A 26,915-nucleotide genomic window follows, 5' to 3' on the forward strand; every position below is an offset into this window, starting at 1 on the left:
TTTTTTAAAAAAAAAAATTCAAATGTGTTCTGTTAATACCTTCAAGAGGACAACGCAAACTCCCGTTAAACGGGAAACCGGCAAAGTGCCCTTTTAATGCCCGTGGATTCTCGCAATACATTTTCAGCACTTTGCTGTCTCAAAAAGACTGATTTACACCTGGACGGGAAGGCCTCTGGTATCCTGCTTAGAGGCTGGCCTTTATTGATCGCAGGTTTCGGCCTGTGTCAGATCAAACGTTAAATGCCAGCTCCCAGGCCAGCAAGGACTTTTTGACTTGCATTAGAACGACAAGGTCAGGGGAGCTGAACTTCCTGCCTATAGCTATGATGTCGGAATACTAAGTCTGAAACGGGTCCTTTCGGGCCGTTAAAAAAGCCTTCTGAGCTGTGTTTAGAACCAAGGCGGTGAGCGCTGATGGCATGATTCAAACACTCTTTGATTTCAGTGGGAGGATTAGACTGATGGTCGGTTAGGGATGCCAGCCTCCAGGTGGGACCTGGGGATCCCCCAGAATTCCAACTCCTCTCCAGACTATAGAGATCACTTCCCAAGGAGAAAAGGGATGCTTTGGAAGGTGGACTCCAGAACACAGGACTCCACTGAGGTCCCTGCTCTGCCCAGGATCCATCCCCAAGTCCCCAGGAATCTCCCAATCTGGATCCGATAACCCTATCCCCCTCCGGTGACTGGGGGGGGGGGGAACCTGGAAATGGAATCCCTGTGCTTGGTTCTATTGCTTTGAAATCAGTTGGCTCAATCAGAAATATCCCTTACACATCGGCCGAAGTGCGACTGTTGAATGTCTGCAGAGGGGTGGGTCTTGTTAGGGATGCCAACTCCCAGGTGGTGACTGGAGATCTCCTGGGATTGCTGCTGATCTCCAGGCGGCAGAGATCAGTTCACCTGAAGAAAATGGCCACTTTGGAAGGAGAACTTAGGGTCGCCAGGTCCAATTCAAGAAATATCTGGGGACAATGGGGGTGGAGCCAAGAGCAAGGTTGGGACAAGCATAATTGAACTCCAAAGGAAGATCTGGCCGTCACACGTAAAGGCACCGTTAATCACTGTATGCAACTGCTTGCTTTATAGTTTGAAAGATTATTTGTAGCCGTTTGCCTTCGCTTCGCTTTTGAATTAATCGTGTGCCTTGCACAAAAGGCGCATTAATAACGCTGCAGTGAACGCATATAATTAGCACACCTGCAATCTGCATCTCAGTTCTGACCCGGCTGTTGACCTGTGTCACTAGTTCTACCTTGCAATGGACGCTTATCCTGAACTAACGGCGAGTTTCAGAGCAGCTCACAATCTCCTTTACCTTCCTCCCTCACAACAAACACCCTGTAGTGTAGGTGGGGCTGAGAGAGCTCTCCCAGAAGCTGCCCTTTCAAGGAAAACTCTTCGAGAACCATGGCTGACCCAAGGCCATTCCAGCAGCTGCAAGCGGAGGAGTAGGGAATCGATCCCGGATCTCCCAGATAAGAGTCCGCACACTTAACCACTACACCACCAAATCTGGCTCTCTAGCTGCGTACCTGGCCTTCCAAGGGGAGTGTAACCAAATCCAATACAGGGAAGGTCTGAAATCCCTCATCTGCACTTCTACTAACTCAGAGAGCTTCCGTTTTTTTCAGGCTCGTGTTTTCAGCTTTTGACCCTCATCCGACTTCAAGCGTCGGTTCAAAGCATCAAAGGCATTCTTGGAATTAAGTGGAGTGAAGACATTCCCATTTCCCTGTTTTCTGCGACGTTACCAGCATCTAGGGAAAGATTCACCTCTTCTAAATGTCACTTTTCAGGCAACACTGGGAATGCCAGCAGTCTTCTTGGCGTCCTCTGGGGAATAATTGACTCATTGAACTGCATAACCTGCCCTATACACAAGGTAAGTAACAACCTTATAAAAAATGAGAATTGCTACATAAAATGCTCTGTATGAAATGTTTGGGGCACAATTCAGTCCAAGGAAAGCAATTTTAAGCTCTGTTGATTCTCAGGCAAAAAGATCTTAGCCTATACTTAAGTGTCCCGCTGAAATCAAACAGGTTTAAAAGGGCCTTAATGTGTAGAGTTGCGCTGTGGATAGCATGCAAGGAAGTGTGTGTGTGTGTGTGTGTGTGTTTGAATGATATACTGTTAAAATAGTTTGCTTACAGCCATCTGGAGGGCGGGATATAAATCCAATATCTTCTTCTTCTTCTTGCATCTGCAGACTTTCTCGGTGGTCTCTCATCCAAGTACCAACCAGGGCAGACCCTGTTTAGCTTCCAAGATATGACAAGATCAAGCTAGACTGGGCCATCCAAGAGCTCTCTGGTTCTGTGTCTGGTTCAATTGACCTATAAACACGCTGGTTGTTTTCTGTCATAGATTCCACCTTCTCAGTGATTTGGCACCAACCCCAAGTCTAGTGGTGGCAGGTGAATGAAGGGAGTCAAGATCTAGATTCTACCTTTTTTGAGGCAGGTGTGTGAGTGTGGGTGTGTAAATTGCCATCAAGTCCATCACGTCGCAGCTGACTCATGGAAAACCCTCATGAGGTTTTCAAGGCAAGCGGCATTCAATGGTGGTTTGCCATCGCCTGCCTCTGTGTAGCAATCCTGGACTTTTTTTTGGCAGTCTTCCATAGATCATAGAGTCATGGGAGGGACTTCCAGGGTCATCTAGTCCAACTCCCTGCACAATGCAGGAAACTCACAAACACCTCCCCCTAAATTTACAGGATCCTCATTGCTGTCAGATGGCCATCTAGCCTCTGTTTAAAAACCTCCAAGGAAGGAGAGCCCACCACCTCCTCCACTGAGGAATCACTCTAATGGTCAGGAAGTTCTTCCTAATGTTGAGCCAGAAACTCTTCTGATTTAATTTCAACCAATTGATTTAATTGATTCTGGTGCTAGCTTCCGGGGCCACAGAAAACTATTCTACACCATCCTCTAAATGACAGCCTTTCAAGTACTTGAAGATGGTGATCGTATTGCCTCTCAGCTGCCTCCTCTCCAAACTAAACATGCCCAGCTCCTTCAACTTTTCTTCATAGAGCTTTCATTCAAGTTCCAACCAGGACGAACCCTGTTTAGCAGTTGAGGTCTGACAAGATTGGCCTGCCAGGTCAGGGCGTTGCTCTAAAGTAGAGGCCCAAGGCTCAGACAGTGACATCCAGCTTAAAGGATTTCAGATAGGCTCTGTCAGGCACTTGGGAAATAAAAAGCAAGTAGAGTATGTCATACTGAATTAGGTGGACCACCTTATCTCGACTCCATACAAGGTAGCTTCATAAATAAACTAACTGAATGGCCTTGGACTAAGTGTGATCAATACTCAGTGCCCCCTGAAAGCCTGGAACAGCAGCTTGTAACGCTCTAGTTGTACATAGTTGTACATTGTTAAATCAAAAGAGTTTCTGGCTCAACATTAGGAAGTACTTCCTGACCGTTAGAGCAATTCCTCAGTGGAACAGGCTTCCTCGGGAAGTGGTGGGCTCTCCTTCCTTGGAGGTTTTTCAACAGAGGCTAGATGGCCATTTGACAGCAATGAGGATCCTGTGAATTTAGGGGAAAGTTTTTGTGAGTTTCCCGCATTGTGCAGGGGGTCGGACTAGATGACCATGGTGGTCCCTTCCAACTGTATGATTTTATGATTCTAAGATAGCAGAAGGTTTTTCAACAGAGGCTAGATGGCCCTCTGACAGCAATGAAGATCCTGTGAATTTAGGGGGAGGTGTTTGTGAGTGTCCTGCATTGTGCAGGGGGTTGGACTAGATGACCCTGGAGGTGCCTTCCAACTCTATGATTCTATAGCATGAAGCCTGTAGTTTGGCCAGGACTAGACTTCTATTCACATTTCGTGCTTTTGGATACAACCATCCATGGCTGCCTCTGACCTTCTTTGGGAGATGGAATTACCTGTGCTGAGTGACTACAGTGTCCTTTAGACATATGAGGTTTTAGAGTCATCAACTGATATAGAATTCTGCCTGGAGACCTGGGTCAACTAGACCAGTGTTCTCTAGCACAGAATGCTGTGGTTTCCCAGTGCCATGGTGCCTGCCAACATTTTTTCCGGGTGCCTACCAAGCGGGCAAGGCCAGTTGGAGCTTTTCTCTAGGAGGGCTTCTGATTGGCTACTGGAGAAAGTTGCTTGGGCGATGGTTATTATCACCACAGAATGATGATCTTTATGGAGTGAATACCGGTAAACCGGGCGTATACCAGAAAATCTTTTAAAACAATGCTTTAATTTTAAAAGGTATCCTGTTGAAAAGAGTTAATCTCTGAAATGGCATAAAGTTACTTTTAGAGTTTTGTGTGGCTTCGCTCCTTGACATTTTGTGATTGGCTCTGCCTCCTGCGGCAGCCATTTTGTGGTTGCACCAACCTCCTGTGGCAGCCATTTTGTGGTTGCACCCACCACCTGCGGCAGCCATTTTGTGGTTGCACCCACCACCTGCGGCAGCCATTCTGAGGCTGCACCCACCACCTGGTGTCAAAATTCTGAAGGTGCTTGCAGGCTTAAAAAGTCAAGAACCCCAGGCTTACACAATCCCAGGAAACGTGAAGATTTTTCTTCCAACCTGTGCCAGTAGCAGGAACAATCCAAGGTTACCAAAACAACTGATTTTACAGAACAGCTCCATCTTTAGCTACATGATCCGTCTTTAGGTGCAGTAATGTAATCATTTTCGAAAGAAAAAAAGAGAGGAAAAAAACTGAATTAACTCAGTGACAACTAAAAGATGGCTACCCTTTCTCCTGCTCTGGAACGTTTTCCATGTAATGCCCAAAGCATTTTCTGCTGTCGCTCATTTTATTTGGAGGCTCGTGTTGTAGAACAGGAAGGAAATGAATGCTTCTCTCCCCCCCCCCTTCCCCCAATGTCTGGTTGCCTGGAGACTGGATCCCCAAAGTACAAGATGTCTCTCCTGTTCAAATTGAAACTCTAGGTGCATTGCTCATCTGTCATTTCGAGTTCATACATTTGTTGTGTGAATGCCATTTCTCTTGTACAGTGACTCTTCTTCATGGGCTTATAAACTGAACACCGAGGTGCTGCGATGAAATATCAAAGGGTGGCTAAGTAACCCAGTTTATCATGCCAAATTCGATGTTGCATATAAGTCACACAATTCGGCATTTTTTATTCAATACCCAGTAGAAAAAATGGGGTTGTGTGGTGAGGGTAGGGGGGGGGATGACTGCTGTTATAGAACTGAAAGGCAAATACACGGCAGCTGCTAAACTAGAAAACAATATATAATGCGCCGGATGGGTGGTTTCTCTCCTATTTCATTTTTAAACAAAAGAAAAACTACATCCAGCACCCACTGCATTGTAGCGTCTCTTCCTTTCTCTGTACAATTCACACCTCAGTTACACCACTGCGCTTGGATTCAGCTGTAATATTTTTTTTCTTTTCTTTTTTTCCCTTTGTTTTTATGTTGTTCTTCTTCCATTGATCTCACAGTGGTGCGCGTGCTTTCTCCTCACCTGTTGTTAAAAGTTTACAAAAATTCCACGAGTAGAGTTGCAGGGTTGGGAAATTTGGAGATTTAGGGAGGGGAGGGATTGCAGAGATGGGGGGAAGGGTTGCACCAGGGTTTCTTCTTTTTTCCTTTTTTTTTGGAACAGGAATGCAATTCCAACTGGCTTGATGTCCTAATGTGGCCTAATGTGCAAATGAGTTCCTTAGGGTTGCCAAGTCCAATTCAAGAAATATCTGGGGACTTTGGGGGTGGAGCCAGGAGACATTGGGGGCGGAGCCAGGCGCAAGGGTGTGACAAGCATAATTGAACTCCAAGGGAGTTCCGGCCATCACATTTAAAGGGACAGCACACTTTTTAAAATGCCTTCCTTCCATAGTAAACAATGGATAGGAGCACCTTCTTTTGGGGCTCAAAGAATTGGACCCCCTGGTCCAATTGTTTTGAAACTTGGGGGGTATTTGGGGGAGAGGCACTAGATGCTATACTGAAAATTTGGTGCCTCTATCTCAAAAAAAACAGCCCCCTCAGAGCCCCCGATACCTTCACAACAATTCCCCATTATACCTTGAGAATCGATCTCCACATAGGGAATAATGAAGTGCCCAGCAGACATTCCCCCCCCCCCAATTTCTGGCAACTCTAAAGTGGGGGATTGGCCTCTCTACTCATCAGTTGCAGCCAACTTCTTCAAAGTAACACAGAAACCCCATCCCAAGAGGAAGCCTTTCAATCGGAGACTGAAGCCTCCAGAGGTTGAAAGTCACATGGGGGCTGTGGGGGTGGGGCTTCCCACCCCCCCGCTGGCTAGCTGACTGGAAGCAGGAAGGAGCCTGGGAAAGCAGGAGAACCCCCGCTGGGACCTGGGGATTGGCAAGCCTAGAGTTCTTACTGGGCTTTTTCTACAAAAAAGCACTACCTAGTACACTGTGAGAAAGAAAATAGCATTCTCCATAATGGCCCAGAAAGCCTTCTTTATCTCCCCCGGTTAGGACTGCCAGTCCCAGCTTCAGAGAGGGTGAACTCTGCCAGCCCATCCTCCCTGGGCCCTCCCATAACTCTGCCTTCTTCATAAAAGACCTCTGAATCTTCGTGACTCTCCCAAGCTGGCGCTGGCAACCAACCACCATTAAAAAAAAAAAATAGGCTGTTACTATAGAATTAATATTCTTTCCAAGGCTCCTCTAAGACTACAGCAGTGTGGAAGAAGAAATAATATGTAGGATTTGTTCTTTGAAGAAGGAGTCTGATAAGAGAGCTTTCATTAGTTTCCCTCAAAGCATGTCCCATTAAATTAATTAACTTTGCAACTCAAATTGCAGGCACCGGGCTATTCTGCGGCCATTATCCCACAGTTGGGATCCTTATAAAGCTGCATTTTTACTTTTGGCGCGTTGGATTGTCAAGTGCGACGAGCAAAGACAGAGGCACGTGAAGGGAATCACACTGTCGCAAACGAACAGATCTTCTTCCCTGGTTGTTAACTTTGACAAATAGCATTCAACAAGGAGAAATGAATTAAGTGAAATTATTTACTGACAATGAGACCTGGGAGCCAAATAAGGCAGAGGGGGTACGAGGCAGCAGGCTTACCAGCATGACTGCTGCATAGGGTTGCCAAGTCCAATTAAAGAAAAATCTGGGGACTTTGGGGGCGGAGCCAGGAGACATTGGGGGTGGAGCCAGGAGACATTGGGGGTGGAGCCAAGAACAAGGATGTGACAAGCATAATTGAACTCCAAGGGAGTTCTGGCCATCACATTTAAAGGGACAGCATACCTTTTAAAATTCCTTTCTTCCATAGGAAATAATGAAGTATAGGGGCACCATCTTTTGGGGCTCATAGAATTGGACCCTCTGGTCCAATCGTTTTGAAACTTGGGGAAAATTTTGGGGAGAGGCACTAGATGTTATACTAAAAATTTGGTGCCTCTACCTCAAAAAATAGCCCCCTCAGAGCCCCCAATACCAACGGATGAATTCCCTATTATTCCCTATGGGAATCGTTCTCCATAGGGAATAATAGAATGCCCAGTAGACATTTCCCTCCCCTCCCCACGCTTTCTAAAAGGGGGGGAGGGCCTCCAAACCAGGGAATCCCCTGCCCCCTCCCTCTCTCACACACACACACACACACTTACCAGATCTTCTTCCGGAGAACTCTTGTGAAAGTGAAAGCAAAAGAAAGGGCGGGGCTGTTCTCCCAAGCCCTTCCTGCTCCCTGCCCAGCCTTAAAGGAGCAGACATTTTACAAACGGCTCAGGAGCTCTATAATGAAGCCTACAGGTATGTTCTCCCCCCCCTCCACCCCCCACCCCCCGCTTCCCACTTCTTGAAGACCGGGAGATGAGGCTGCAAACCCAGGAGACTCCCGCCAGAGCGGGAGGGTTGGGAAGCCTACTGCTGCATCAGACGTTTCTGTGGGACTCAAGAGTTCAAAGAGGCTGGTTCATTGGGCGTTTGGGAAGGGATATTTGTGTTGCAGAGCAAATGAGCCCCTCACCCGGATGGCCGAAGCCCATCAGGTCTTGGAAGCTAGGCAGGGCTGCCTCTGATTAGTGCTTGGATGGGAGACGACCAAGGAAGGCCCGGGCTGCGTCCTGGGAGCCAGTGTCTTCCGAACAGGCACACAGATGGAGTTTCCAGGTGTTCGTGTTTGTAAAGCAATTTCAGGGCCAGGCATCAAAATACCATTCCAAGGTCCAGGAATAAGGTAGGCAGCAATCGCAGCTACAAATCCTCAGCCCCACCCACCTCACAGGGTGTCTGTTGTGGGGGAGGGAGATAAAGGAGATTGTGAGCCGCTCTGAGCGGATCAATCCTCCATGATTTTCTATGGGAAAAAGTCTCCATAGGGAATAACAGAGTTCCCAGCAGACATTTCCCTCCCCTCCCCCCGCTTTCTGACGACCCTGAAGCGGGGGGAGGGCCTCCAAACCGGGGGATCCCCTGCCCTCACCTGGGGATTGGCAACCCTATCTGGATGGCTGTGGTTTTAATAGGGGTTTTTTTTTGTTTGTTTTAATTTGACTTTTATTCGCCTGATCTTTAAAAGCTAGATCTTCTAAATTACTACACACAAACCTGTGTTCGTACCTGTGAAGGTCAAGTTCCAGCTTAGGTTCTTCGTATCTGATTCATTACTAACCAGGCCTGTTGCTAGGATTGCCAAGTCCAGTTCAAGAAATATCTGGGGACTTTGGGGGTGGAGCCAGGAGACATTGGGGGTGGAGCCAGGAGCAAGGTAGTGGCAAGCATCATTGACCTCCAAAGGGAGGTCCGGCCATCACATTTAAAGGGACGGCACACCTTTTCATTGCCTTCCCTCCAATGGAAATAATGAAGGATAGGGGCATCTTCTTTGGGGGCTCATAGAACTGGACCCCCTGGTCCAATCTTGGTGAAACTTTGGGAGGGAATTGGACCTGGGGATTGCCAAGCCTAACCCCCCCCCTCCCCCAAATCTCCAGGGATTTTCCAACCCAGAGCTGACAACCCTAGATAAAGTTAGTAACAGGGCATTGGATGCTATGCTGAAAGTTTGGTGCCTCTACCTGAAAAACCACCCCCCCACACACACACACACAAAGAGCCCCAGATACCCACAAATTCCTTCTCCATTATTTCCTATGGGAATAGGTCTCCATAGGGAATAATGGAGTGCCCAGCAGACATTTCCCTCCCCCTACTTTCTGATGACCCTGAAGCAGGGGGACACCCTCCAAACCAGGGGATCCCCTGCCCCCACCTGGGTATTGACAACCCTACCTGTAGCTACAGTGGGCCCAGGGGGGTGAGACCCATCCTTTCAACCACCCTTCCAACTGTATGGCTCCTCCATTGGAGGGCCCCCAATCTGTCTCCATTGCTCACCACCACTCTGAACAAGTCGTAGCATTGCTGCTGGTCTTTTCACATTTTTCGCTCCCCTTCCCTAACACAGCATGCAGAGCAAAGGCAGGGGGATCTTCTTTCAGCCGGCCTTCTGAGCACCCAACTTCAGTTCAAGAGGTCTTGGTCTCTCAGAGAGAGGAGTGCATAAGGAAGGAGTGGGGGGGGGGGAGCAGAGCTACTGTGCCTGCCCATGTGAAGGGGAGTTAGCTTGTGCCTAGAGCCCAGGGCCACCAAACCAGGTGCCCCCTCCAAACAACAAATTCTGCTGTGGGCCCCACCAAACATGAAATCCTGGCTATGGCCCTGTTACTAACTTTATCTAGGATTGCCAGCTCTGGGTTGGAAAATGCCTGGAGATTTGGGGGAGGGGGGTTAGGCTTGGCAATCCTCAGGTCCAATTCTCTCCCAAAGTTTCAAAAAGATTGGACCACGGGGTCCAATTCTATGAGCCCCAAAAGAAGGTGCTCCTACACTCCATTATTTCCAATCGAGGAAAGGCATTTAAAAGGTGTGCGGTCCCATTAAATGAGATAGCCAGAACTCCCTTCGGAGTTCAATTATGCTTGTCACACCCTTGCTCCTGGCTCCACCCCCAATGTCTCCTGGCTCCACCCCCAAAGTCCCCAGCTATTGCTTGAATTGGACTTGGCAACCCTAGTTGTACGGCTGCCAACTCTGAGTTGGGGAATCCTGAAGATTTTGGGGGTGTGTGAGGGGGGAGACTTGGGAAGGTGGGGTTTGGGGGAAGGGAGGGAGCCCAATAGGGTGTAATGCCAAAGACTCCATCCTCCAAACTGCTGAAGTCCCATTCGTCTCACTGAGGTTTTCCAGGCCTGTGTACAACATTTCCGCCTTTGAGACCAACTCTCTTAAAACACAAAATGCACAGGATAATCAATAATCTTTAAAGTCAGGAGTTTTAATATATTTCACATCTGTTTTGTAAGTTAGCATGCAAGCAGAATCTCATTACAGAACCTCTTTCGTTAACGTAAGATCTTTATGTTGGTGGTGGTGGTAAAAAAAAAAAAGAGAGAGAGAGTATTAAATTGCCTCAATTCTAATAAGAAAAATGATACGAGGTTGGAACCACTTTGGTGCTCAGTGAATTACATTCCCCCATATCTTACTTTTAGGTGGGATTATAATGAAAGGGAGGGTGGAAAGATCCCTCTCCATTATCAGAGTAATTAGTTCCATAAATTTCTTTGTTTTCTGGGAAGAAATGGGGTAATTACACTGTGAAATTTCATTTTCCTAAGGGGAGCTTTTAATTTATAGGCATCTATTATATTTGTTTCAGTACTAGTTTTCTACATACTCTCTCCTTCAATATGTAGGGGGAGGGATTAGAAAGCTTACCAAGTGTTACAGATAATGCTAAGCATATTTTTATTTAGATCTGTTAAAATCTATTTGATCCTATGCCTTAATTCTTTTTTTTTGTAATAGCTTAGAAATTTCAGCAGACGTCTGAAGGTTTCATTTGATTCTCAAAGAGATGGAATTGTTTGATTTCATGGCCGGAAGAGATTTTCCTTATGAAAGTAACTGGAGTAATTAGCTTTTTTGTAAAAAAAAACAAACAAAAACACATAGCAACGAGAGATCAAGTTGTGGATATATGACACAATTTTATGTGGCAGTTTCTAGCAGCACTCATCAAACTTTGATACACAGACATATTCTAAAACCCTGCTACTGATTATAGCTGTGAGCGCCTATAATGTCTGAGATTAAAATTCTTAATGCAGTTAAGTATACAAAACGAAACTTCACTTCCCAGACCTCTGGATCAGAGAACAATGTACAGAAATGATCTATAAGCACATTCACAATAGAAGGGAAAATGCAGATGTGTATCTATATATAGCCCTGACCTGTATGGCCCAGGGCCAGCTCAATCTCACCAGATTTCAGAAGCTAAGCAGGGGTTGGCTCTGGTTAAATTGGATGGGAGACCACCAAGGAAATCCAGCAGTGCCAACTCTGAATGTCTCTAGCCTTGAAAACTATACAGGGATTGCCATAAGTCATAAGAACATAAGAGAAGCCATGTTGGATCAGGCCAACAGCCCATCCAGTTTAACACTCTGTGTCCCATAAGAACATAAGAGAAGCCATGTTGGATCAGGCCAACGGCCCATCCAGTCCAACACTCTGTGTCACATAAGAACATAAGAGAAGCCCTGTTGGATCAGGCCAATGGCCCATCCAGTCCAACACTCTGTGTCACATAAGAACATAAGAGAAGCCATGTTGGATCAGGCCAGTGGCCCCTCCAGTCCAACACTCTGTGTCACATAAGAACATAAGAGAAACCATGTTGGATCAGGCCAATGGCCCATCCAGTCCAACACTCTGTGTCACATAAGAACATAAGAGAAGCCATGTTGGATCAGGCCAATGGCCCATCCAGTCCAACACTCTGTGTCACATAAGAACATAAGAGAAGCCATGTTGGATCAGGCAAGTGGCCCCTCCAGTCCAACACTCTGTGTCCCATAAGAACATAAGAGAAGCCATGTTGGATCAGGCCAACGGCCCATCCAGTCCAACACTCTGTGTCACATAAGAGAAGCCCTGTTGGATCAGGCCAATGGCCCATCCAGTCCAATACTCTGTGTCACATAAGAACATAAGAGAAGCCATGTTGGATCAGGCCAGTGGCCCCTCCAGTCCAACACTCTGTGTCACATAAGAACATAAGAGAAACCATGTTCGATCATGCCAATGGCCCATCCAGTCCAACACTCTGTGTCACATAAGAACATAAGAGAAGCCATGTTGGATCAGGCCAATGGCCCCTCCAGTCCAACACTCTGTGTCACATAAGAACATAAGAGAAGCCATGTTGGAAAAGGCCAATGGCCCATCCAGTCCAACACTCTGTGTCACATAAGAACATAAGAGAAGCCATGTTGGATCAGGCCAATGGCCCCTCCAGTCCAACACTCTGTGTCACATAAGAACATAAGAGAAGCCATGTTGGATCAGGCCAATGGCCCCTCCAGTCCAACACTCTGTGTCACATAAGAACATAAGAGAAGCCATGTTGGATCAGGCCAATGGCCCATCCAGTCCAACACTCTGTATCACACAGTGGCCAAATATACACACACACACACACACACACACTGTGACTAATAGCCACTGATGGACCTCTGCTCCATATTTTTATCTAACCCCCTATTTAAGCTGTGACTTTTGTCAACTGTGACTTGATAGTATTTTCCACTATACACACATAAGTCCTATAAGTGGCGTTGGCCACTTTCTGGGTTCCACCATTGTCTTTTCCCCCTCCAGGGTTATATGAAGTTGGAAAGATAGGGCAAGCGTCATTTTTGCGAGTCTGAGCTCAGAATTCAACCCAGTTTTTGTGCAGCAAAAGGAGATAGGCCATGGGTGGAGATTGTGGCAATTAGGGACAGGCCAAGCCAATGGCAAACAGTGTGAAGACTGAGGGTGGGGAAATTGGAAGCAATGTCACAGGCATGAAACCCTATGGTAAAACGGTCACATTTCTTATGATTCCTACAGCTACCTGGCTGTCACTTTCAGGTTTTCCTGAAAGCCCATGGATGGATCTAACCATCCGTCAAGCAGCCTTCCTCCAACCTAAGTGGTTCTTTCTCCTGTGGAATTTGGAGGAAAGCTATAGACATGGAACAAAAGTAAAGTTGGTGTATAAAATTTTTAAATAAGTAAATTAATAAACTTTGCTCAGTGGGATGGTGCAGTAGGAGCAGGTCACACCCCAGAGCTTCTCAGTCTGTGAGTCAGAACCCAAAACATAGGTTGTCATTCTGTCACAGGTGTTGTGACTGAGCAGTGCTCCTAATTTGTGGAGTCTTCTGAGCAAAAATTCTGCTTTGTGAGCTACTGGCATTAAAATTGTGAGCTACTGGCATTAAGGTTGTGAGCTACTGCATAAATTAGTTTGCTCTGGGGCCATTTTTCCTGAGCTTAGACAAAAATGTGTGAGCTGGAAGCTAAAAAACTGTGAGTTAGCTCACACTAACTCAGCTTAGAAGGAACACTGGTTGTGAGGCGGGGAGGGAGGAGGAATAGCCTGCTTGTGGGGAGGGTGGAATATAAATGTGAAGAAATTCAAAGAAAATAAAAAGGGGGCATTGGCATTGTTATCTGTGCTATAAAATGGAATAATATCTGCCATCTTTATGGGATAACATCCTGTCATAATATGAGACAACAAGGCTGAGCAGTATTGTGATGATATGGACATTTTCTGAGTGCTGTTGAGTTGTCTGTTCATGAAATGTTTTATTGTATTTTAGTGTTTCATTATATGTTGCGCTCTGTCCTGAGCCCTACAGGGAATGGGTGGAATAGAAATATACTAATATAAATAAATAAAACAGTGTACATTCATAGGATCTAAACTGCAATTGTCAAAATTAGCAAACTATTAAAATCCAGACAATCAAAACCTAGAGCATAGAACGTTTAGCAGCCTAAATGATCCTCACTTAACTCAACCAAACAGATAAAACTCGTGTAGCAAACAGAGCCCAGAAACACATCCCACAGAGGCCAAGAAACAACCCAATAGACTTGGATCGATTCCTAACTAGCCTTACGCCGCTCTCACGCTCCTCTTCTTCGGGGGGTTCCATTGGATTTCACACTATCCCAGGTTTGCAACTAGCTTTGCCTTTAAGAACATAAGAACAGAAGAGAAGCCATGTTGGATCAGGCCAATGGCCCATCCAGTCCAACACTCTGTGTCACATAAGAAAAGCCATGTTGGATCAGGCCAATGGCCCATCCAGTCCAACACTCTGTCACATAAGAACATAAGAGAAGCCATGTTAGATCAGGCCAATGGCCCATCCAGTCCAATAATCTGTGTCACACAGTGGCCAATATGTGTGTGTGTGTATATATATATACATATATATACACACACATATATACATACATACATTTACACACACACACACACACACACACTGTGGCTAATAGCCACTGATGGACCTCTGCTCCATATTTTTATCCAATCCCCTCTTAAAGCTGGCTATACTTGTAGCTGCCACCACCTCCTGTGACTGTGAATTTTCGCACAACAAACAGAAACTGGTTTTTAGAGGATCTTGATTGCTGCGCAAAAAAGGCAGAGTGAGTTGCAGTCCCGGTGCAGATAGTGTGAAATCCTACAGAAGCCCCGCAGAGAAGAAGTGAATGAGAACGGCAGGTCTTGAATTCAGCGTGAGCTCACAGAAGCGCAGCTCCTGAACCTTTCTGAGGGTTCCCCCTCCTCCTCTCCACCTTGTCCATTGAATAGTAGGTACAGCTGCATAACAATTCCTGGATGAGCTCCACCACCTATTTTTCTACAAAACGACCCCTAGAGAGCGGCATGAGGCTAGTGGGAAATTGGCTTTGGAGGGAGGTCGACAGAGGGAGGTTTGGGGAGTGAGTTTAAACATCTGCTCAAAAGAATGTCCCATCCCACTGAATGGCACTTACTCCCAGGAAAGTGTATTCTTCAATGGTTACAAGCTGGAGTTATGAGTGAAAAAGATGTGTCTGTTGAACAGCTGTATAAATTAGCCAGAGAATGCACATCCCTCCAAAGTTTTTTTTTTTTTTAATAAGAGCTGTCTAGGGGGATGGAGTATAAAAAAATTAATCAAATGATCCTTGTGATTTTTGGCCAGGTTTGGCATGTCACTTAGGACCAAGCCAGACATTGCCATTGTAGAAATTAAACATTTTTTTTCACTTGAAAGGGCAGGTGAGGAGGGTGTCAATACCCCAGCAGTTCAGAGAACACAAGCAGTCCACTTCATGAATGGTTGTTTATTTACTCATGACAGCACTAAAGGCAGGACAGACCTTGCAAAGACTGAGGAGGCAGATGTCTTACCTCCTTATATATGGTTAGCTTAAACCATTACGTTTTCAAAAAGGAAAGCGGGAAGCAAAAGCGGGAAGCAGCAATCCCTCCCCCCAAGACATTCCCAGGCTCCTTTCTGCAGGTGCTCCTAATTTGTAGAAGAAGAAGAAGAAGATATTGGATTTATATCCCGCCCTCCACTCCAAAGAGTCTCAGAGTGGCTCACAATCTCCTTTACCTTCCTCCCCCACAACAGACACCCTGTGAGGTGGGTGGGGCTGGAGAGGGCTCTCACAGCAGCTGCCCTTTCAAGGACAACCTCTGCCAGAGCTATGGCTGACCCAAGGCCATGCTAGCAGGTGCAAGTGTAGGAGTGGGGAATCAAACCCGGTTCTCCCAGATAAGAGTCCGCACACTTAACCACTACACCAAACTGGCTCTCCAGTTTGGAGCAACCTTGGTTTCCCTTAGCAACCCCTTAGACCAGTTTGAAGGAATTTAGATAACTAGTTACAGAGAGAGATAGGCCCAGTGGAAGCAGCAGAAGCGAGGAGGCCAAAGTGAAAGTTCTTAAGTAACAGAAAAATGGCAAAGCACTTGACAGGGAGGGCATCACCTGGTGGTCCAATGGGGGCCCTATCGGGACGGGAGCATTTAAAAATGGCTAAATTTGTCTCTAAGATGGTGTCAGCATCCACGGGTCAGACTTGTGGCCTAGTCCTGCCCTTAGTTGCAACAGTGCTGTTTTGATATGTCATAAGCCTGCTTGAGAAGGAATCTTTTTCCCTCAGCAGGTACTTTTTCAAACCTGACATCCCCCTTCTCTTGATTGATTATGAGTACTTTCCTGAGTGCTGTATTTCTTTCCAAATATACTGTGTTCATTTAAACAAAGAGAAGGGAAGTAACCACCTTGTTCCTGTCATTATCCCTCAGTAATGGAAGCAGGCTCAGGTGAGTTTATACCCAGCTAGGCCCAAATTCCGTCCCTTCACACCTTTCCGAGTCCCCCTGGGGACCCTAGGACTGTGGGCTGGCGTTGATCCCAGCACAGAGTTTATCCTTAAAAAAGAAAGAAAGAAAGAAAGAAAAAAAAAGTTTCATTATGTGTGCCTAATACAATACAAGTCTCTTATGGAGTAATACCTGTAGGCGTTATACTAACAAAACACCAATTCAGTGAGATAAACAGGCTATAAATAGAGAAGATGAAGAAAAGTCTTAATTCATAGTTCAATGAGATACACTGAGTGCAAATAAATAGGCTCACATAATTATTATGGTATCAGCCAACCACTCGCCATAGTTTTGACATTTTTTTTAAAAAAAGCAAAAATACATGCCTGGTTGTTTGTCTTTTTCTTCTCCTAAATATTCAGATGCTAAAGCCTACCTGAAGAAGATTAACAATGAAAGAAAAGAAACACTTCAAATAATCCCTAGAATAAGCATGTTTATATGCTAACAGTAAAAGGTAAAGGTAATCCCGTGTGCAACCAGTCGTTTCTCTCTGGGGTGACGTCACATCACGATGTTTTCACGGCAGACTTTTTATGGGGTGGTTTGCCCTTGCCTTCCCCAGTCATCTACACTTCCCCCCCAGCAAGCCGGGTACTCATTTTACTGACCTCGGAAGGATGGAAGGCTGAGTCAACTTTGAGCCGGCTACCTGAACCCAGCTTCTGCTGGGATCGAACTCAGGTTGTGAGCAGAGCTCAGACTGCAGTACTGCAGCTTTACCACTCTGCGCCATGGGGCTCTTGCTATGTTAACACTAACCTGTACTTAATCTTATGCCTCTTGAGGACAAGCATCTTCTTGGCATGCAGAAGCTTCTGTCAAGAGTCACTCCATTTTGTTCCTCTTGTCACGTGTATTCAATTGTACAATGCTAGGCTGTGCTGTAATGTTATGCTGCACTTGTTATGCCTTTGATATAACTGTAACTTGTTGCTTATCTGGAGGGAGGATGGCATGTCTGGGAATTAGCTAGTTGCTAGATAACCAAGGGCACAAGCTGGAGGAGTTGCAAACCATGGACTGATAGCGAGCACCTGCAGTGATGAGAGCTTTGCAAAAACCCCGTGCAAAACCCCCGCTTTTGCTCAGCATGCTTTGGCTTGAATTTCAACTGTCTTTTCCTTGACTCTGGGTCTGACAGGTTCCAGGTTCAATCCCTGCCATCTCCAGTGGAAAAGATCCAGTGGAAAAGGTGAAATGAAAGGCCTCTGCCAGAGACTCCAGAGGGCCACTGCCAGTCTGAGTGGACAAGCTGGACCTTGATGTATAAGGTGGCTTCATATGTTTATGGGTCCAATGCCCAGTGCTTTTGGGGGGGGGTTAAAGCCCAGCAGGAACTCATTTGCATATTAGGCCACACCACATGGCATGTTGGGCCAGCTGGAGCCCTGGGCAGCCCAGGCAGAGTTCCACTCTGTGGGCTCCTGCAGAAAAAAAAGCCCTGCCAACAGAAGTTAGCTACTAGATATAAAATAATTAAAGGCCTTTATTGCTGTCACATGCTGACTGGACATTTTCATCATGCTGGCCACTGCTACCCCAAGATCTCCCCTCTCAGTCTCAGCCAGCAACCCAATAGTGCAATAGTGTGAGCATCACATTGGTGCTTTATCATGATCAACAATAATATTCTCAAACCTTCTGGCTACTCAAGAATAATAATAGTTGGTTGTTATACTCCACTTTTTTCTACCTTCAGGAATCCCAAAGAGGCTTCTAATCACCTTTCTCTTTCTTTCCTTGCAAAAAGCACCTTGTGAGGTAATTGGCACTTGAGAGTTCTGAGCTCTGTGACTAGCCCAAGATCACCCCGCTGGCTGCATGTGGAGGAAAGGGGAATCAAACCTGGTACTCCATATTAGAGTCTGCCATTGTTAACCGCTACACCACATTTTATTTATTTATTTATTTATTTTTCATATTTATATTCCGCCCTCCCCACCGAGGCAGACTCAGGGTGGCTAACAACATTATGATATCAACAATAAACAATAAAAGCAATTACAATAATAGTTCAGTTAAAACAGTTGAAACAATTTGAGATTATTAATACAATTTTAAAACAGCAGTTATGACACTAAAATTAATGCCATGCATTCAGTGGTGTTGGGCATCTATGTACTCTGGTTGAAGGCCATTCGAAATAATGTTGTTTTGCAGGCCTTGCGGAATTGGGCAAGGTCCCGCAAGGCTCTAACATCTTCTGGAAGTTGGTTCCACCAGTGGGGGGCCGCAATAGAGAAGGCTATCCGATTTCACACACAGCTCACCTCGGAGTCACGTCCCTCTTCACTGCGCAGCGTCTGGTCGGATTTCCCACCATCTGCACTGGAGGAGCAGGAAGTGTCGCGGCTTCTGCGTCACAAACGGAAATCACTAAAACCCAGTTTCCGTTTACGAGGCAGAAGCCGCGGCTCTTCCTGCTCCTCCAGAGCAGATGGTGGGAAATCCGACCGGATGCTGCGCAGTGAAGAGGGACGTGACTCCAAGGTGAGCTGTGTGCGAAATCGGTTGCTCTTTCTCTAGTAGCCTTCAATCTTGCCTCCCTCGGCCTGGGGATTGTTAGTAGGTTTTATGATCCAGATTTGAGTACCCTCAGGGCAATATGTGGGGAGAGACGGTCCCTAAGATAGACAGGTCCTCGGCCATATACGGCTTTAAAGGTAATGACCAGCACCTTGTAGCAAATTTGGAATATTATTGGCAGCCAGTGCAGTCTCCGCAGCCCCGGCTGTATATGGTCCCACATAGGGAGCCCCTAAGGTCACCCAGCAGGCTTCATGTAGAGGAATGTGGAATCAAACTAGATTAGATTCCAGATTAGAGTCCACCACTCTTAACCATTACACCATACTTTCTCCCCAATAGAACAGTGAATACCGAAAGACTAGTGAAGGTATGGCTTTCTCCATGAGGTATATATATTCACAGATTTTTTTATGGCATCTCTAATTTATTGTGACTAATTTTAAAGTAAGAAAGTTCTCAGGTTAAATACAGCTATGAAAATAATTCTAATTCTTTCTACCCCCCCCCCCCCCTTACCTGTCATTTGCTTATTCGTTCTGTTTTTGGCTATGCTCAGGGTGTTGTGGAAGTACTTTCTTGCAGCTCTCACAAAATAATTGCTGTTTGAATTAATCTCGAGCTGCTCCTATCAGGGCTTATAAAAACATACATATAAAGAAAAAGCTTGCCGATTAATTAAACTATTTACCTACTGCTGGAACCCGCTTTCCCCATCTTCTGTATGCACAGACCTCCTCCTCCGTTCAGAATGAAGATAGGCAAAGTCTCTCCGGCAACAGCTGCAATTTACATTGTGAAGCCCTGTCGTGAATGTTGATAACCATCAAGTGCTCTACCTAACTGCCCAGGTAATGCAGAGAGCTGTTAACATTTCAAGATTTCCCATGAAAATACAATTCATCAGGGATCCAATCAACTTTTTTTATTTTAATTACAAGCCTCTCTAACCTCGTAAGAAATGTGCATTCTTTTTTTTCTTTTTTTTTTATAGCTTGTAAGAGAGCCACATTCAGAAAACGTGAAAAGCCTCTTCTTGGCACTGGTTTAGATTTGCTTCTGTTCCAGCGGCACTCCTGCCCTCATTGTTCCTGACCTGTCAGTCACTGGCAAACTGTTAACATCCCAGTTGAAGGCCGATTTAATGATCTGTGTCTGAGCACGAAGCCTGGAATATGTACTCTCTCTCTCTCTCTCTCTCTCTCTCCCTGCAGAAGAGGCTGTATTGACAACGTTACCAAAATTGACGTTGGCTGTCAACAGGGGAAGCCAAATAGCACAGCGAGGCTGCAGAACGCCACTGGGCCAGCAAGCCAGTATCATCATTTGTAAAGCCTATGGGGAGGGGAACAGCCTCCCTTAAGCTGGCAATGAACAGCCAATTTAGGGGGTGGAATCCGTCAGCATGGGCAGCTCAACTAGCCAGCCTGAAATGAATCATGCGGCTACCTTGGCTTTTGGAATGCACTCAAACGCTCTAAAAATGTGCGAGCAGAAGTCCCTGTTTTCTATTACCTGTCTCAGGTAAATCACCGTGCCAATTTGGGCTGTAGTATTATTCACAATGGACTCTGTGGAGCTTCTTTCTAAGTGAGCATAAAACTATGAGATGGGAGTCTTTGCGGAGGTGGGGGGGGGGCAGAGGTGTCATTTAAGGTCGATGCAACGTAAGGGCTACTATTGACTGAATTACCAGCAGAAATTAGTGACGACTTGAAAAGACTACTGATGAATGTTAAAGCAGAATGTTACAGCTGAACAACAAGGAAATTTAAAAAAAAAACTTCATGTAATTAGAGACATCAAAGATTTCAGGTTTTCACGGCTGATAACATCATTAGGGTTTGTAGACTCTTTCGGGCTCAAGTGCCGTGTTCTACTGGAGAAAGTTTTCTTTCCAGGCGTTTCATTCTCAGCTGCGGAGAACATCCTCAGTGGCGTTGCAGCCGGAGCAGGCACTCTGACCTTCTTGGCTGCTCAATGTACAGCAGCCAAGAAGGTCTGAGCGCCTGCTCCGGCTGCAACGCCACTGAGGATGTTCTCCGCAGCTGAGAATGAAACGTCTGGAAGGAAAACTTTCTCCAGTAGAACAAGGCACATGAGCCCGAAAGATTCTACAAACCCTAATAATTAGAGACAGTTTACTTCTGGGATTCTTTGAAAATAAGGATTAGTACACCAACTTCACGATAATGTCTCCAACAGATGCATTCTATAATAAATATGAGAGAAAAATTAAAGATTTCAGAACCTATCAAGATATGCTGAATTCACAAGGAGAGATCAAAATGTGGCAAACAGTAAAAGAAGAAGGAAAGAAAATACAATGGCTGGTATATCTTCAATTCATTTCACGACTAAAAGAAGCTGTTCATGCTTACAGAGAACAGATAAGAGATCTAACTGATTTTGAAAAAAAAAAAATACTCAATGGAGGGATCACCTACAAGGACGAATTTACAAACTTGCACTTCAATACAATACTGAAACTGAACAACTCAAAATGAGTGTGCTGAAATGGACTCAGAATCTTGGGCAAGAAATAGCATTTCAACAATGGGAAATGGATGAGAGGTATAAAATTTACTGTGAGAAAACTGGTATAATATGTTTTTCCGATGGTACGTAACTCCTCAAGATATTTAAACAATATGGACAAGGACTATATTGGGTTCTGCTGGAACTGCAAAGAGGCAGAAGGCACATGTTACCATATGTGGTGAACTTGCAAAAAGGCAAGCAAAATTTGGAAAGACATACAATGCAATTCAGAAAGTTTTAAAAATTAATAATTAAGTGAACCAGAGACTCTGCGACAGGGAGTTTTACTAGATATAACAGAAAGAATACTTCATGAATTGTTTAGATACATGATGACTGCAGCCAGAATAATATGGGCAACCAAATGGAAAGTTGAGGAGTGCCCAAACAAAGAAAACTGGAGAGATAAAATGGTAGAATTAAGCTTGTTACAGAAAATATTATAAAGAAATAAGTATAGGTATTTTTGAAACAATGCTACATTTTATGAAACAATTACATACTTAAGATCGTAAAATTAACTTTGACATACAAACAAACTTTCTTTATTGTTATCCTTTTTTCATTTTTGTAAGTGCTCTTAAAATACTCTCAGATTTAAATTTGACTGATAACCATGGTAGTACTACAATGAATTAGAACATACGATGAAATAATCAATGTTAATAATAGTAACTAATGATAATAAATGTTAGGTTTTAATAACAAGCATAGTATGTAGAAATTACTGAATGCTTACGTTCTTAAATGCTTACATTCTATACTTTGATGTTATTTGTCCTTGTGTTGAATAAAATAATAATAAGAAGAAGATATTGGATTTATATCCCGCCCTCCACTCCGAAGAGTCTCAGAGCGGCTCACAATCTCCTTTCCCTTCCTCCCCCACAACAGACACCCTGTGAGGTGGGTGGGGCTGGAGAGGGCTCTCACAGCAGCTGCCCTTTCAAGGACAACCTCTGCCAGAGCTATGGCTGACGCAAGGCCATTCCAGCAGGTGCAAGTGGAGGAGTGGGGAATCAAACCCGGTTCTCCCAGATAAGAGTCCGCACACTTAACCACTACACCAAACCGCACACTTAACCACTACACCAAATAGATAGATATGATACTTATAATTCCCTTCCTTTTTCTTTTCTGTACCCCTTTTTCAATTTATAATAATGAAAAAATATTAAAAGGAAACAAAATAGTGGCTACTGGAGAATTATATAACTTCAAGGTTGACCAGAAAGAAATTGATCAAGATTTTCCATCATCAATCAAAAAGGAGATTCAGACTGAGAACAGCAGCCATGAAAAGCTAGAAAAGATCCTGAAGTGCAAAGATGTATCACTGGTGATCAAGATCAAGTTAATTCATGCCATGGTATTCCTCCATTACTATATGTTGGTGTGGAGGTTGGACAATGAAGAAAGGTGACAGGAAGATTCATCAGAAAAGTGCTGTTGGAGGAGAGTTTTGTGGATATTGTGGACTGCCAAAAAGACAAATAAGTGAGTTCTAGATCAAATCAAGCCTAAACTCTCCCTAGAAGTTAAAATTACCAGACTGAAACTTTCATACTTTGGTCACATGGATTCTCTTATGTTCTTATGTGACACAGAGTGTTGGACTGGATGGGCCATTGGCCTGATCCAACATGGCTTTTCTTATGTTCTTCTGTGACACAGAATGTTGGACTGGATGGGCCATTGGCCTGATCCAACATGGCTTCTCTTATGTTTTTCTGTGACACAGAGTGTTGGACTGGATGGGCCACTGGCCTGATTCAACATGGCTTCGCTTATGTTCTTACAGCCTCAGCGACTTGCCAGACACTTAACATGAACACTGGCAGAATCTCTAGAACTAATTTCTAAGTGTGGGACAAATGCCTCTTGAGTGGGGTGTATGTGCATATATAAATACACATGAAGGTATCATTCTGAGGCGCAGCCACCGCTGTGGGATTTGATTTTTAAATCACAACAGCAGACAAAGCCTTAATTGAGCACAAAAGGCCGCTGACCAATTCCTTTTCTATCTCTGATTATCACTTATCCAGGGGGGAAATGGTTTTGATGTGCAGGTTTTCCATGATGAAATAAGATCTTTGTTAAGGATAAATGCGCTATTAAATATGGCTAATTTTTAAAAGGACAATTTTACTAACAAACTCTGTGCATTGTATGGTATTATAGAGCAGCCAAACACTAATGACTGAAGACATTAAATTGGATAGTGGACAAAAGGCTCGGGACATTTTCCTTGGTGAGAAAACAGCATCCCCCAACTTTTACAGTACTCAAGATATTTATCTGCTCATTAGCTTAATATGTGAGATTTATTTAAGGGGCAAAAAACCCACAGATTTTTGTGGCAATTCTATTGTCCGTGTAGCTCTCAATTTAAGAGTCTCTGTGCTCTCCCATGCTCAACATGATTTCCAATTTTTGGAATGCAGCTGCAAGTATCAGAGATGTCCCTGGAAAGGCAGATAACTTCAACTCCTAGCACTTTGCTACACTCCAAGCAGAGACCAAGCTGTGCAGAGCAGACAGCTACATTGAGGGGGGTGAACATGTGGATATTCTGGAACCGAAATGACATTCAAAAATTCCTGTTCCATTTCAGGTTGGGGATACACAAAAGGACCAAAAACACACACATCATTTCTGGATTAGAGGCAGAGCAGAGTAGTGGTTAAAGGACTGAACTAGGATCTGGGAGAGACTCTGGTTCAAATCCCTCACTCTGCCTGGGTGACCTTGGGCCAGTCACACGCTCTCAGCCTTGCCAACGAGGATAAAATGGAGGTGAAGGATGTGAACCGCTTTGAGTCCCCACTGGAGTGACAGGCAGGATATAAGTAAACAATAAATCAGAAAAAAAATTCAGAAGTTTTTTGGGTCATTTGGACTTACCACCTGATGAAGGGAGGGCAGAGAGCTGGAAGCGTATGAAATTCTTTCAAATGGAGGGGCTAGGAAATCCTTGCAGCTTCATAAGGCGTCTCCTCGAGATTTCAAGACGTTTCAATAATGGTCTTTGTGACGGAACCGGCCCAATTCTGCCTTCAGACTCGGTCCCGTCAGCTCCCTATTGAGTCGCCAACTCCTGGAGGGAGCTATTTCTCCTCCTGCCCCTTGGGCTCGCTGCCACCACCTGCTCAGTCTCGGGGTTCCGATTGAGAGGAACAGGACTCCCAATCCCCCTCTCCGTCTATGAGGCTAGGCCTCCAGGTCCTCTGCCACCCTGCACTTGGGTTTCACAGAGACCTCAGCGCTTCTTTGGGGCACCCCTGGAGGATTGGCACCTTATCCAACTGCATGCCTTCCCCCTTCCTCGGGGCCCCCTTCTCAACACAGCGTGGTCTAAAGCGGTCTGGGGATCTATGTGGTACAGAGTTTGACTGCCAGTATTTAAAACAGAAAAAACATTTATTTAAAAGAGAAGAAGATAAAAAAGAAAAACAAAACAAAACCAGTTGCATTTACAAAATTAGCACAGCACCGCACAGCTCAGCACCCGTACAGCACACAGCATACAAAGAAAAGTTGATTATAAACGCATCCTGCTGGCCCTGATCTAAACTTGCCCTGTCTTGTGAATTACTTACTTAGTCTGCCTGCCTGGGCCCTCCCAGGCAGGAGCCTCCATTGCTCACCACATGCTCGCTCGAGCGCTGGCTTCCAACTGCCTTCTCTTCCTGCTAACACACATGCCAGGAACAAAAGCACTTCCTGCCTCTCTAGGAGATTTTCCCCCTAGCGTTGTTGGTTTGGCTCTGGAAGGGAGGGGGGAGTGAGGGGAAGGCTACAAAGCCTGCTGAGGGATTTACTGACCCCTGCCAAATGAAGCACCACCACTGACTAAAATGGCGTTTCTCCACAGTCTTCTTCAGCTAATCAGGCTTTCTTACACAGACTCATCATTTAAAGCAGAAACAGAATAATTTGGTTCTGCAAGGATTTCCTGGCCCATCCATTTGAAAGAATTTCACAAGAAGTTATGAATTACGAACTTTGTTTATTGGAGGAAGGATTTCTGAAAATCCCTCTTGGAAAGTATTGTAACTAATGGTTCTTTGTTAATAATTTGTAAATTTCTCTGGAGGGAAGACATTGGAAATTGATGTTGATATTTGTATACACTGGTTTAAAGTTGTATACAGAATAAATCATATATAAGGACTGACGTATACTCATTGTTTTTCAGTGGTATTCTATCTGCTTTCTCAGAGGCAGCAAGAACTGTGAGAAGAATAAAAACACATCCCAGCTGGGTCCTGCGTAGCCCTTTAAGTGCCTCTTAAAGGTTCACTGTCATCAGTGTGCGGGAAGAGCCAGTTTGGTGTAGTGGTGAAGTGTGTAGACTCTTATCTGGGAGAACCGGATTTGATTCCCCACTCCTCCACTTGCTCCTGCTGGAATGGCCTTGGGTCAGCCATAGCTCTGGCAGAGGTTGTCCTTGAAAGGGCAGCTGCCTTGAGAGCCCTCTCAGCCCCACCCAGCTCATAGTTTGGTGCCGTAGATAAGTGCGCGGACTCTTATCTGGGAAAACCGGGTTTGATTCCCCACTCCTCCACTTGCAGCTGCTGAGATGGCCTTGAGTCAGCCATAGCTTTCATAGAAGCTGTCCTTGAAAGGGCAGCTGCTGTAAAAACACTCTGCCCCACCTACCTCACAGGGTGTTTGTTGTGGGGGGGGTATGGTAGAGGAGATTGTGACCGCTCTGAGACTCTGAGATTCAGAGTATAGGGCGGGATATAAATCCAAAATCTTCTTCATAGTGTGTCTGTTGTGAGGGAGGAAGATGAAAGATTGTGAGGCACTCTGAGACTCTGAAATTTGGAGTGAAGGTCGGGATATAAATCCAATATCTTCTTCTTCTTCAGTAGGTGGCAGACCTGGTCTCCAATGGCCCAGTCACAGAACGAGTAGAACCTTTACTAACTGTATCAAAGTAGGGGGTCTGGAGAACAGGGAGAATGGGGTTGCTTCAATACCTTCTCTCAGTGGCGGCTCTGCCACTAGGCAAATTAGGCATTTGCCTACAGAGCTGAGAGGAGCCAAACTGGGCCCACCGCCACCCCCCGGCACCATAGGCAAATGCCCAAGCTACCTGCCGTCCTCCTTCACAGCGCCCGCACTGAACCATCACCTGCTCCCTTCCACACACGCCCCATGATCCGTGGGCAATTAGTCTACAAATACTTCCTTTGTTACATATTAATGGTAAAATGAACTTGCTTCAGGCGTCAACACTACTTTCTTTTTTTAATTTTCCCACCACTTTCTGCTAGTGGCGGAAAGGGGCATCAAGTTGTAGCAGACTTATGATGAGCCAAGCCAGTTTTCAAGACATTTGAAAAAGGTTCGCCGTTGCTTGCTTTTGCACAACGACGCAGCGCTTCCTTGGTGGTCTCCCATCCAAATACTAACCAGGGCTGACCCTGCTTAGTTTACAAGATCTCATGAGTCAAACTATCCTGGGCTATCTAGGTTAGGGCCAATGCTAAGTTCTATCATACACTTAATTTTTTTTCTCATTTTTTAATGCATCTAGCTTGAGAGCCCCGTGGCGCAGAGTGGTAAAGCTGCAGT

This window comes from Heteronotia binoei, chromosome 3 (genome assembly GCF_032191835.1).
Source record: "Heteronotia binoei isolate CCM8104 ecotype False Entrance Well chromosome 3, APGP_CSIRO_Hbin_v1, whole genome shotgun sequence".
NCBI lineage: Eukaryota > Metazoa > Chordata > Lepidosauria > Squamata > Gekkonidae > Heteronotia > Heteronotia binoei.